General features: G+C 42.2%; 1 protein-coding gene across 8 annotated transcripts in view; it reads left to right on the top strand.

Annotated features, from left to right (window-relative positions):
- Positions 1–13,310, top strand: part of KCNMA1 (potassium calcium-activated channel subfamily M alpha 1) — a 726,269-nt gene that overhangs the window by 606,482 nt on the left and 106,477 nt on the right. The gene's annotated exons all lie outside the window — the stretch shown is intronic.

Raw genomic sequence — 13,310 nt, 5'->3', positions numbered from 1 at the left:
CAGATTGTGTCCTATGTTCTAGGAACAAGTATTCTAAATCTGTAAACCTATATTGACTGATGAAGTCTAGGGCTCTTCTCAGATGACTAGTTCAAAGGATCATCATTTTCCCCCAAATAGAACCCTCTGTTGAACTAAGGTCTCCTGTAGCCATTGTGATTTCAAAAAACAAAACCTGTAAGCCGTGAACCGCCATGATTTCCCAGAGTCCTTTGCACCAGGCTTTGAGGTCAGTCTTCTTCGTCACTTACAATTTCAGAGGTTTTAAAGAACTGGCCAAGGTCTTGCAGCTGGCAGCACTGAGATACACCAGATTTCTGAGATCTCCCTTTTCCTTGTTCTTCAGCGTGGTCTTTGCCAGTATTTCACTGACATGGTTCATGGGTGATGTTATTGGAAGCTCCAGTCTGTACACCGAAATGCGGAGATATGGGTCCTCATCTAAGGGCAGAAGAGGTTGTATTTCCTTGTGAGGACTTAGATGTCTTCAAGTGTGGCTCTAACTTTATTTTCACATTTTTGGTAGCATGAGAGGTAGAAGATAATTCTGTGTTCTGTACTTCATCCCTTCCTCTTGAAAGCACCCGACACATTTATTGGTAACCATATTGCCACATGTTCTCTCTCTTTCTCAGTGCCCAGAGCTGGTTGAAATAAACTTTCACCAGCAGGAGTAAATTCATGTTGACAATAAGGGGTTGAGGGAAAGGGAAGGGCACTTCCCTCTTGAGCATTTTGCGAAGAATTTGCTGATTCACCTGCGTGGGTGTTGAAGATGGTCCCAGCATGGGGTGATTGTGGGACAGTGATCCATAGAGGCTCCCAGGGCTGAAGGAGTCCTGACTTCACTGTATGCCCTGGCCATGTCAGGTGCTGGTGTTTGAACCTGCTGTTCAGGACTGAGGCACAATCTGTGCATTGAACTGTTTTAGAAGGTATTTGGGAAAGTTGTATCTAGGACTGAGCTAATCATCCTTTATCTTTCATGATTCACTATTCTTCCAGACCAGTGCCAAGAAACAGGATTCAGTTTTAAAAGTGATACCTAATGGAGGTCGTATCGAGAGGGATTTTGGACTGTGCCAACCACATTAGCCTAAAATCCTAGGAAGAAAGTTTCCTTTCATACAAATGCCACAGTGTGAACCTTTACCCCTTTATTCTCATTGTGAGAATTCTTGCTAGTTCCCATGACCCTGCAAGGTGAACTTGGTCACAACCACACAAGGAATTTGTTGGTCTACTATGTGTGGCAAAACACTGGGTTCAAAGACAGGAGCTAGTGGGGGAGGAGCAAAGGAGTGAGCTATGGTGGCACAGTTTGGCCACATCTTTGACTGATGGCAGCAAAAGTAACCACCAGCCACTGGGGTTACCCGTCTGCCTAAGGCACCACTTTTTCTGTGTTCAGATAACCACTAGGCTCTAAAACCTTGGCTAGAGAGTCAGTGGAGAAAAGGAAGGAGCCATTCGGGCTGTATGCGGTCGTGTCTTGGCACTGGCCACCCATACCAATCACAGCAAAATGTGTGTCCCCTGTGTGGGGCTCATGATACCCAGTGTGTGTAATTTCCATTTCATACAGGAGAAACCATAATTGGAGGGATTTCTCAGCTCTCAACTTAATCCCAGCATTGATGGAGGCCAGGGGAAGAAAAACTTAGGGTGGGATTGTCCCATCCTCTCAGAAACATCCTGTGCGTGAGATTGTCGTCCTTCCCGCCCTCCCAAATGAGCCCCACCGTGGAAAACATGGAGCTCTGGGCTGTGTGTTGAAGCCATAACTGGTACTGACAGCTCAGGGGTGGGGTGTGGGGGTCGCCTCCTCTGATTCATCGGTCTTCCCGCCGTCCTCACACCATCAAACAAAAGAAGATTTCATCCACCCCATGTGAGTCCTCGCACCTTTGACCATTAACAATAAGTTAGGAAAACCCATTCCAACCTGAGCCCCTTCATGCGCCCACATAAACCCTTCTTCTCCAATTAAAAAATGTCTATCTCTACGCAGAACTCCACTGGCAGAGCTCCAATAGCAATCCCTGGGCTTCCCTTGCTGGTGGTGGGGCTGGGTGGTGCCCGTTTGACAGAGCTGGTGGACTCAAAGAGCAGTGGCGAGAGTGGGCTTTTCATTAAATATGAGCAGATGTGAGATGTAGAGGGTTTGACAATTAGAAATGGCAGGAGAAGGGCCCTTGAATCAAAGTGAGGTCAGATGGGCGGATCAGATTACTTCTCTTACATTCTTTAGTTGTTCTGAAAATCATTTTGAATTAGTGTCAGCAGAGCCCTGATGGGTTTTGCCCTTTGTCTTTTATGCTAGGGCCGTATTGTTTCCCAAGACACTCATTAAAGGTCATTATATTATTATGGAGCTTTGCTTTGGTCGCAGTTTCCCAGTTGAGCCAATGCTCTTTGGAGACTGCCTAATTCATTTCTCTTTTGCCTTTAGTCTCCCTCCTTGCTGTTTTTTTTTTTTTTTTTTTTTTTTTTTCCTCATAAGGGGAAAGATTTCCGTTTTCAAGGGACGTTAAATTGAAACACAAAGTCCCATTATGTGTTTTCTGAAGTGGGGAGAAAAGTAGCCAGTTCCCAGAGGAATAGTAATATATTAAAATGTTCACACAGTTTTAAAAATCTGCCTTCTAACAGCAGGGCCTGCTTGCTCGGGGCACCTCTCCTTGGAGGTGTGGCCCATCATCGAGGATCTGTTGTTGCAAAGTCACGTTCTTTTCCAACAGTTGTCTTCTTTTGAATTCGAGAGATGTAAGGTCAGACTGTGCAGACAGAAAGATCTTCAGAGAAGGAGGACTCCTTTACAAAAGGCGTAAAAAAAACAGTGTCAGAAAAGTAAAGCAAATAGTGACCAGCAAGAGTTCATCCAAGACTATGTTTTCGACAAGACTGAATTGTTCCATATGGTAGGCTAGAATCGGTGCACAAAACCTCATTTTCTGATCATCCTGGTTTTGTTTCTATTCCGGCTGATCCTGGGCAGAAGAACCAGAAAAGGACACCAGAATGAAATGGGCCCAGAGTTTTTACAGAGTTTATATATATATATAATATATATGTATATATATATATACATATATAATGTATATATATATTATATATATATTTAATATATATATATATACAATATATATGTATATATATATATTTAATATATATATAATATATATGTATACATATATATTGTATATATATATATATTATATATATATAATTATGTCTAGCAACATACACACATACACACACACGTAAATATAGATGTAAGTTCTAATCAGGGCCATTTTCCCTCCATACAGGTTTATAAAGTAGTGGTTTTTCTCTGTTCAGAATTTATTCTTTTATTTCAGTCTGCCTCATGTGATTGCTAAGTCTAACAGAGAGGGACAATGGAAATTATGATGCAGTGTCAACATATAGGACCCTATTGATTCAAACCTCCTGAGACCTGTGTGACACAGTGCTGGCCACAAACCATCAGCAGCCCTGGCACGAACAAATTCATCATGTGCTGGAAGAGAAACAGATCTTTAGACTTGCACTTGGAAATAGTTTTAGCTAAAGTACACATGCGATCACTCACACCCACTTTTCAATCTGCTAATAGTTTAAACCTGCGCAATTACGTACACCCTTTTGCAAACTACTGTAGCTAATTTTAAATGGCGTGTGACTTTTATTTCGGGTATAAATATAATACAAGGAGGCATTCAACTCCAATGGTTAAGCTGAGAGGACAAGTCCAATACCATTAGGTTGAAGGGATACATACCAAAATCAGTTTAGTGTAATCTTGAGTCTTGTCAGATAATAAACAAAAATCAGCTTATCCCGAGTAGCCTTTGGTTTGTACAGGCAGAGAATTAACATTGTCAATAGAACTAAAGTCACTCGAGTGAACTAATGGCATTTTGAAGTACATAAAATCAGATACGAGGGCAAGGGGTGGAAATAGCTCTAGGAAAATGTCTATAACAGGACACACCCTGCACGGACAGTCTCCAATGCCTGTTAAGGAGGGGTTTGAGTTAATAAGCTGTATTTAAAAACCAACAGCCTATCATTATCTGATTCTTTTTGTGTGTAGTTTTGGGTGACTCCCTCAAGCTCCCATCAAATTGTATTTGTAAATGCCTCCTATGAATCTACGTTTACTTCTGGTCCCTGAAACTGAAAACTCTTCCCACCACAGCCATCAGTGATAGAAAGATAGAAACAGGAGAGTCGAAGGAAACTCAGCTAAACATAGTATTCCATGCATTCTTTAAGCCCATTCATTCTGCGTCTGTAATTTCTATTTTTCTTGTGCATGCTGGTATGATCTGTCTCTCTGACTCTTCCTTCCTCTACCCCTCTCCTTCTCTATATCCATGACAGTAAATATGGAAGCAGCCTTTGGATTCCTCTCTAGTTCTTTGTTACCCCCAGTGCACACTCCCTGGTTTGGCCATTTGCACTTCATTGCAGTACGCGAAAACAGGAAGGCAACTAGGGCCAGACAGCCATTTAATCCTTCCAGGAGACTGACGATGTACCTGGGAGGGCGTCTTCGGGCACTTTTGTTGGTAGCAGGCAAGGTTACAGAAGCCAGTGCCTCTCACTCGATTTTGTGGTAGCCACCTTTAACAATGGGTTGATTGGGAATATGCCTTCCACGTGCTTCCACAGTGGTCAGTTCGTTAAATCAGCTTTGCAAGGCAAGAAATCATACATGGGCAAAATTTCCTTTGCAAAGAATCCTCTTCAAATGCCTATCTTTAAAGGGTTTCATTCATAATAAATAGATGCTTTCGTTAGTTTGGTGTCAGGTGAAGCAGTTGACTTGTACTCGGGGACCTCGTGCTTCTCCCACAAAAGGTGTTGTTGAATTCTTTATGCTAAATATTCTATGAAGAACCACTTCATACAGATAAAGGAGAGAGGGAATATTCGGGCAAAAGGCAGCCAACTTTTCAAAAGAAATACTTTGAAACAGAGTTAGGGGACAAGAAGTAGAAAGGTCAGAATGAGGAAAGATGGAAGGGTCCCTTGTGTGTCCCTCTGTCACTTGGACACCTCCCTTCCCAGGAGTACGACACTTTAGTAAGTGACTCAGCTCTTCAAGGACAAACTAGAAACGACGTTGGCATGCCACAAGTAAGCTGAGCAGAGGTCCTTTTGCAAGGTGACGTGGAAATTATGTTTGCAATTTTACTCAGGACAGTGGCCGCTTGTCACGTTACTCAGCCTGACAGCCCCTACCACCGGGCAGCGGATTCTCCATCTTCCCTCCATGGTGGAGGACAGATGTGGCCAGTTAGCTCTCCATCTCCCTCCCTCCTCCACTATCTCGGGCGACAGATGCCAGGGCCAGTCCGCCTTTCACTTGAGCTTTCTTGTCAAGGCTCTGCCTTGAGCCCAAATGCTGACCTTTACTGTATGAAATAAAGTACTGATGAACAAGCAGAGGTTTGAATTGGAGCAGGCTTGGAGCAAATGTCAGGTCCATCTCTGCCTCCCTCCTCCACCTGCACCAGGAGCCCGGATTAGACCCAGTCTGGAGTTTGCAGTGCCTTAGGCTTTATGGGTCTGGGGAGACATAACTTATTAACAAAGAGTTATTAAATTTTTATCAATTTTACAACACAATGTAAATGCCTCCTATGAATCTACATTGTATTCATTATCATTTAAAACGTTAATTAAGTCAAAGTTGCATTTAATTTCTCTCTAAATGGGCCTCTGGGAAGAGGCTTTTAGAAACATCTGTGGGAGCGTGCGGCTCGTGGAGACAGGGAATCCCCCAGCCGGTGTTCAGGATAGGCCCCTGAGTTGATTGGCATCGCGTGTCTGCAGTTAATTTGTTGTGATGCGATTGGGCATCGTCTCAAATTAGTATCAGACCAATAATGGTGTTAAGTCACTGAAGAGAGTCTTGTGGGGCGGCAGCATGGGGCCCCACCACACCCTGCCTTCAAGTCCCATCCAGATGGAAACAAGCCCTAGATGTGCAGGTCTCCTGGTCTCAGTCACGCCTGGGATTCCCCCTCCTTGGATGGTGCCCATCGCTTCACTTCATCTGAGCTGGACGTTTGTCATCTGGCCCAACAGATTCAAGACATTTGCCTGCATGCTCATAGGAAAGATCTTAGCATTTGGGATCTTTGATTCAGGTTTAAGCCTAGAAGCAATGAGCATAGGGGGAACCATTTTCAGAGGGGAGTGGATGTGGAGATTATAAACAGATCAGGCTTATCGGTGAGGAGAGAAGGGTGAAGCTTGCTAAGGTGTGCTGAAAAATTCTTCTCCCTTTTTGAGAAGAGGTTGATGCTTTTGTCTTATCCAAGTAAAGGTCCACTCTCCAGGCAGATCTATTGTTATATTTGTCCTCCATTGCACAGAACCCAGGGTTTCTTAAGGTGGCAGTGGTAAGAAATGGCTAAAGCTTCACTTAGATTCACGTTAAGACTAGGCTTTGTGTAAGGTCTGCTCTTAGTGTGTAAGGTGCTCTGCCAACACAGCCAGGGTGTGTGTGTGTGTGTGTGTGTGTGTGTGTACATATATACATGTGTATATCTTGTTAAATCTAGCACATAGCATTTTCTGCATTGTAGACACTATGTCCTTCATATATATTAACTTAATCCTTTTCACGAGGTAGTAACTGTTATTGGCGGTTGAGGTGGCTGTAAACCGACGCGGCTATAAACTGTGCCGTTTACAGATGAGGCAACTAAGGCACAGAGAGGTTCAATAACTTGCCTCAGGTCTTGCCTGAGTCAGCAGGTGGGGCTGGGATTCGAAAGCAAGCTGAGTGCCTCCACAGGCTGTGGAGTAAGTTGAGTTACTCAGATACTTACATAGTTGAACAGCTGGTCACCCAGTTTGGCTGGAGTCTATGACCTGTTCCCTGGGGGAGGAACCCTGAAGGGGTTTTGTTCTTAATCTGCAATACAATAGAAAGCATTCAGAGTGTTTGATCTGGGAAAGGACCACAGAGACTTTGTTTTAAGAAGTGTAGTAGCAGGGGCCAGCCTGATGAGACAGTTGGGAGACTCCCCCTGAGGGTGGGGAAGACCAGCAGAGGGGAAGCTGTGGTCGGAGGAGACCTGGAGAGTTGCTCTGAGAAGCCCTAGGAAGGAAGGCCAGAGCTACAGCGTCCAGGACTCTGCAGCTGAAGCACTTATCCAAATGCAGATCCAAGAAATTAAAAATCTTTTTAAAGAACGTTTAATTAATGACTCTGAAGCAGTTGAGTTGCATTAGTTAAATTTCTTGAGTTTAATTCTCCCCAGATGACCCAGCAGTCATGATTCTTATTTGGACTCAGTGAAGTTTTCTTCTGTCGGAGGGGAATTTACTAAAGCCTTGGCTGGAACTGGAGACCTACCAGGCTGCATCCACTATCCCCAGTCTTGGGGGATCTCCATCTCTTTTCCTTTTCTAACTTCGTATTTCTTCTTCCTCCCTTGCCATGCTCTCCATTTCCATTAGGGCTCACGTCTTTTGAGTGTGTTGATGGGGACAGAGTCAGGTAGCTCTGGACTGCTGCCATGAACGGTATTGGCCCAGGCTGGGCAGAGAAACAGAGCAAGTGAGCACCACCAGCAGGGACATGTGACCGGCCCCGAGGGTCTTGGCTTAAGCTCCAAGTGGTAGCTTCAGCCTGACCTCATGAAAATTATTTTTCAAATCCCTTATATGGCAATGAGACTTTTCTCTCCGTGTCTTTCTCAGGGAGACAGCATGTCTCCTTACATCTATGGAGGAAAAACAATAATAAAGTACTTCACATCCCATTCGCTGAAAATTCACTGTAGTTTTCAACCACTTACCCCACTCCAGTGGAAATACAAACACATTTCCTGTGAAGTGCTGCCACACAAAATCTGGGGAAGTCATGTGGCATTTCTAAGTACCATGGTACAGTTTTCTTCTCTGTTCACAAGACCTTTTTTTCATCGTGGCTGTATATTGGCCATCCTTGGCTGTAGGATTTGTACACGCCATTGACCCCAAAAAGGTCATTAAAACACAGAAAAGCACTAGAGTCCTACGTTTCCTGACAGTGCTGGGGCATGCGTGCTGAGAATGCCAACTTTGGGGGTGGAATGAGGCAGAATGTACCCACTCAATTGGCTGTATGTTGTTTTCCTCTCTCAGAGGCGTTCTCCCAAACCAATATGTTGAATTACCTAGATAATCAGGGAATCCTTCATCCCCATATTTACTTACAAGGGTTCTGCTTTCCCAGCCAACCATTTTCCTAAGAGGAATCTAAATGTGCAGAAACAAGGCCAGCATTGTCAGAACCTCACATTGAAAATCTCAGCATTAAAGGGAGCTTTTTGTAAATGGCTAGATGGTGCCTGGTTTCGAGGGAGATTCTAGACATGCCCATAGATTCTTGTTCTGAGGAGACATTCTTCTGGAGTCCAGCTCAGACAAACTGGGTGAAGGGTCTGGAGACTCAGAGACCTTCCTTCTCTGACCATCTCACTTGGTCATCCTCAGAAGGAGCTATCCTCCCACAAACAAGGGAAATAGCAATCAAGAATCTCTTCTGGTAAACCTGAAGGCCCCCCATTCTATCCCCTTCAATATAACAGGGTGAATACTGCAAATACTCCCAGAGAATATTCCAAATATTCCTAGAAAAAACCCTATGCAAACTCAAAGTGGAAGCTTCTGAAGCAGATCAACATTAGGGATGGTCAGTTGCACTGAGAGACCAAGCAAAGTGAGAAAGAGTGCTTCCTGGAGCTGGAGTCCCTCAAGATGCACCAATAGTGTGTAAAGGGGCATCTGTAGGCCACAGAACGTGGGCCATCTTCTGGGAGTGGAGCTGACTGCTTGCAGTAAAGTGATCTCCACTTTGGCCAATGGCATCTTTCTGGGCTGGGGCCTATTGGATTGCACTCAGTCAAGAAAGGACATAGAGGCTGCCTTCCTTCCCTCCAAGGTCAGAAATGCAGCATGCTGGCATCATTGGCTGGGCTTCAGGTGTTGGCAAGAATACCTGAGTAGGAAATGGCCTGAAGGATTCCAGTTGAGTAAATATTTGATGAGTAAAAGAATGAATAAATGAAAGGATTCTCAACCATCAGTTAAAGGAATAGATGGTATGCTAGAAGCAGGATCACATGGATCCATGGAGTTCCCTAAAAATTTCTAAACAACTTTATAGCATATATATATATATATATATATATATATATATATATCCCTTATCTTATTGAAACTGCCTTATATATATATATATACCATATATATATATATGATATATATATATGATACAAGAAGATTACAAGGAAGAAATGTAGCAAGAAAATCAAGGACATAACTGATGACCCTTGAACATTATCAACTAGTAGGTACAATCCCATATTCTTAGTGAAGACTAAATATTGAGAAAGAAGATCTCGAAACAATGAAATCAGATCCAGATTAAAACAGATCTAGACAGAATTGAATCACAATAGGCAAAAATCCACCAATGAGCCAAATGAGAGAGATACCACCATACAAAGGGTATGTAGAGCATTTCTCCTCAAAAATTGAGGACTTGTGACATTTGCATTCAGTGAGACTGACCATTTTCCTGTGAGTCAGGGTGGCACAAAAATACTGATGCCTTGGGTAGGGCCAATATGAGGAGAGGGACCTGTTTGCGGAGAGCTGTGACCATTTGCACATGGCTGCACCAATCTGCCCCAATGTGGGGGAACATTTAAGTCCACTCATGACTATTAGAATCATTGACTCTGACTTAAGGTAGGCAGATCGAATCCAACAGCACCCAAGTGGGAATTCTTCCCACCTCAAGGTATCCAAAGGCTGAGTGTGTCTCATGGCTATTTCCTATTAAGTGTCATTATTCTGTTTATTCTGCTTGAGACAAGGAGGGGGCAGAGAGCTTTCCAGATTGCTTGCAGAGCTCTCAGGTTGCACCAAGCATTCTCTTACCTTTGAGTGGCTTTGAATTGCTCTCTGCATTTTGTCAAGGTCTATCTGGCCATTTCTTCAGTGCAGATGAGTAAATTTCCACATATGGCCTGTAACATATCCAACTGAGAGAACACATCCAGCAGTGATGCTTCAAAGCCAAAGCCCTAAACAGGTGTTACTGAAAAAGAAAGTATGGTGACCTGCAGAGTAGAGAGACCCTGTGAAAATGATAGAATGAAACTTGCTAAGAATGCAGAGGGTAGAGGAAGGGGCTACGATCACATGGCCTGGAAGTCTTGGGACATGGATATGAAACGTGCAAGAGGCTAGTTGCTGGAAGGGCCATTCCTTCACAGATATCCTCAATGAAGATAAAGATGGATGTCCGATAGTCAGACATCTCCTGTCTTTTCTCAGCTATCTCGCTGGGGATTCCCAAGCCATTCATCTCACTGTGCAATGAGCTAAGTGATTCTCCTTGGCAATTAAGGCCTGAAATTCTGGGGAACCTCAGAGCAGGGAAAGGGTGGGAAGCGGTGGGATTTGTGTGTTTTCTGCAGACTTTGGAAATCAGTACTGGAGCAGTCGTGTTTTGATATATTCACCAAATGGATGCTCAGTGCATGCCAATTGCTATAATAAGAGTAATGGCTTACACATGTATGAATCTTTATTCTTCTCATTTCGTCTAAGGGAACCCAGGATAGACATCCTCCCTTACTACTGTGGGACTTTGGGCAAGTATTAGAACTTCTCTATCCCTTTGTTTCCCCATCTGTAAAATGGAGATAATAATAGGACCTGTCTCATAGAGCACCCGTGACTGTGGCCTCATCATCCCTTGTCTTATCGAAATTGCCTTATGACTTTTCCATTTCTACCACGGACACAGATAGTGTGTTACTGGAAGACGGAAGGCATGTTGGAGAGCAAACGAGGGGAACAGAGGGTGGGGAGGGATGACACTTCTTTCCTTTCAAATTCTATCAGAATTTCTTTTCTTGATGATGGTCTTGATCTCTACCCATCTTTGAGGTCTGGTCATGTTGATACTTCCCATCATCACCTTTCCTAAATTGCTTTATAAGTAGTCGAGTTCTGCTTCTTGTTGATTTTCTCATTAGTGAGATTAGTGTGAGGATCTGGGCCAAATGGGGCCCAAATCCTTTAGCTAAGCCCTGCCTTCCTCCCAACCTCCGGAATGTTATCAGCATGGTAGTTTTGCTTGAGATCAAATCAGGGCAACATAGGAACTGTCATTTTTCATTTGCTGGAGCCCTTTGATCCCATTTGGGGTTTATTTGTTTCAACTGAAAAATACGATCGCTCTTGCATACATCTATCCCGTAGAGTACTTTTTTTTTTTTTTATTTTTTTTCTGTTAGAGATCAAATCAGAGTTGTAAGTTGTGTGGTCATTACTTATCACCACCAGATTTCACAGCCTACACCTTATTTCTGTTCTTACAAAATCACCAGCCTTCTCTGCTGTATAACGAGCACTTGCGGGGAAGCTAAAACAATATGCCTTCGTGGGTGCTTGTTGGGTGTTAATTTATTTCACAGTTTCCTTTGCAGATATAATCAGAGTCACCTATCACATCCCTGTTTCTTCCTTTTATTGTGTTCCTTTGCTATCACGGTTGTGTGATCTTTTTCTGAAAAATGACAGGTAGTGTTTCTCTGCTCACTGTATCAGTGACTTATATTTTCCACGACTTCTCTATTGCCGTTTTAAAAATATAACATTTTATAGATGTAATCTTAGTTATTTATAACTCAGGTTTTGTTATATGAGAAAATTTCCTAAATGACACCTTGCTTTAGGTACATTTTTTTTAAAGAAAGGGAAAAAATATTCACAGCAAAAAGATTTTCCTCTAAATTGTAAATGAAGGAAAAGCTCTCAGTTAGTAAGATTATGATGCATTTTTCCTGATTTCTTAGCACGTTGAAATGCATGAAAATTATTTTTATGTAAGTGATCAAGTTGTGTTGTTTAATAACACGTTGTTAGAGGAAAAAGAGGTATCCCTTTCGATTTATTTGGATATTTACTGGGTGACTTACAGTGCTTTACATATTAGAATTGGTTTGTCAACAATTAACATTCTAGGTTTTTATATAACCCATACTTCAGGTAATAGAGGATTATTAAACTGCAACCAGTGTGTTAGAAATCTGCCGGCTGGTAATAAAATTCTTATGTATAACAGCAGCTGAGAAATACTGCTATATATTTATGCATAGATTGCAAGATAGATGATGGCCAGCAAACCACAGAGGGGCTTGAAATGCAAATTGACCAGCAGGTGGCGCTGCTTTTCTAGAAATGAAACCCTCTACCTGGATGTATTCTAGGTACTCCCCCCGCACCCCCCACATACTTTCTGCCTTTTCCAGATACTCCTTTATTTCTCCAAAATGAATTTCTAAAACTGAGTTTGTGTGTTTGTTTATTGAGGAGATATACCTCCACTAAGACACCACCTCTCAATTGCTAAGATTTCTTTAAATCCAACTTGCTTGATTTAAGGCTCATTTGGCATAAATCCTAGTTAAATAAATGTTATTATATTTTTAAAAGGTAACTACTCAATGCCAGATTCTTACCCCTAAGACTGGATTACCTCCACCATCTGATTATTGTTATGTGGCAAGTCCCCATTTTTATTTAATACTTATTTATACAAACTTCATTCCACACCAGACTAAGGTGGGTCATTTTTACAAATGTGGCTTAGTTACTGGATTAATGTACTATATAGAGATAATTTTATCATGATGCCCTTTCATCAAGAATTACTTAGAATCCAAGTTAACCAAAGAATGTTGCTTTCTCACTGGGACAAAACTAAATTTCTGACATATAGGATCAGAGGTTTTCGGGTTGTCTTTTTAAAACAAAGTTATCCACACAAAGGCTGATCAGCTTTTAATTTGGGCATCAATGAAGCAAAACAAACATATAAGGAAAGCTATTTTGGGGGGTTCTTTTGTCCACACATAGCCTATTTTTCATTTTTTTAAAGACAAAACTATGTTTTTGTTCCTTTTTTTTTTTTTTTTTAAACCTACACTATTTCTTTTATACAGGGTGTTTGGGTGTAAACATGGACCTACAGAGGGGCAATGGATTTATTGGGGTTACTGAAGGGGAGAATTAAAATACATCCCAGGGCGACTCATTTATGTCTTCATCTTATTCATTATTAAGTGCTACCTATCAGACTACAAAGAACTTTGAATGCAAGTAATTGACTTGTTTTTTAATTTAAAATTTCAAACCCACTAATCTTGAACTGCCAGTAAGAATCTTCTCCCTCTCTTTTTTTTGTTAAGTAATTTCTACCCCCAAAATGGGGCTGATCT

This window comes from Panthera leo, chromosome D2 (genome assembly GCF_018350215.1).
Source record: "Panthera leo isolate Ple1 chromosome D2, P.leo_Ple1_pat1.1, whole genome shotgun sequence".
NCBI lineage: Eukaryota > Metazoa > Chordata > Mammalia > Carnivora > Felidae > Panthera > Panthera leo.
This window is presented reverse-complemented; position numbering and strand designations above follow the sequence as displayed.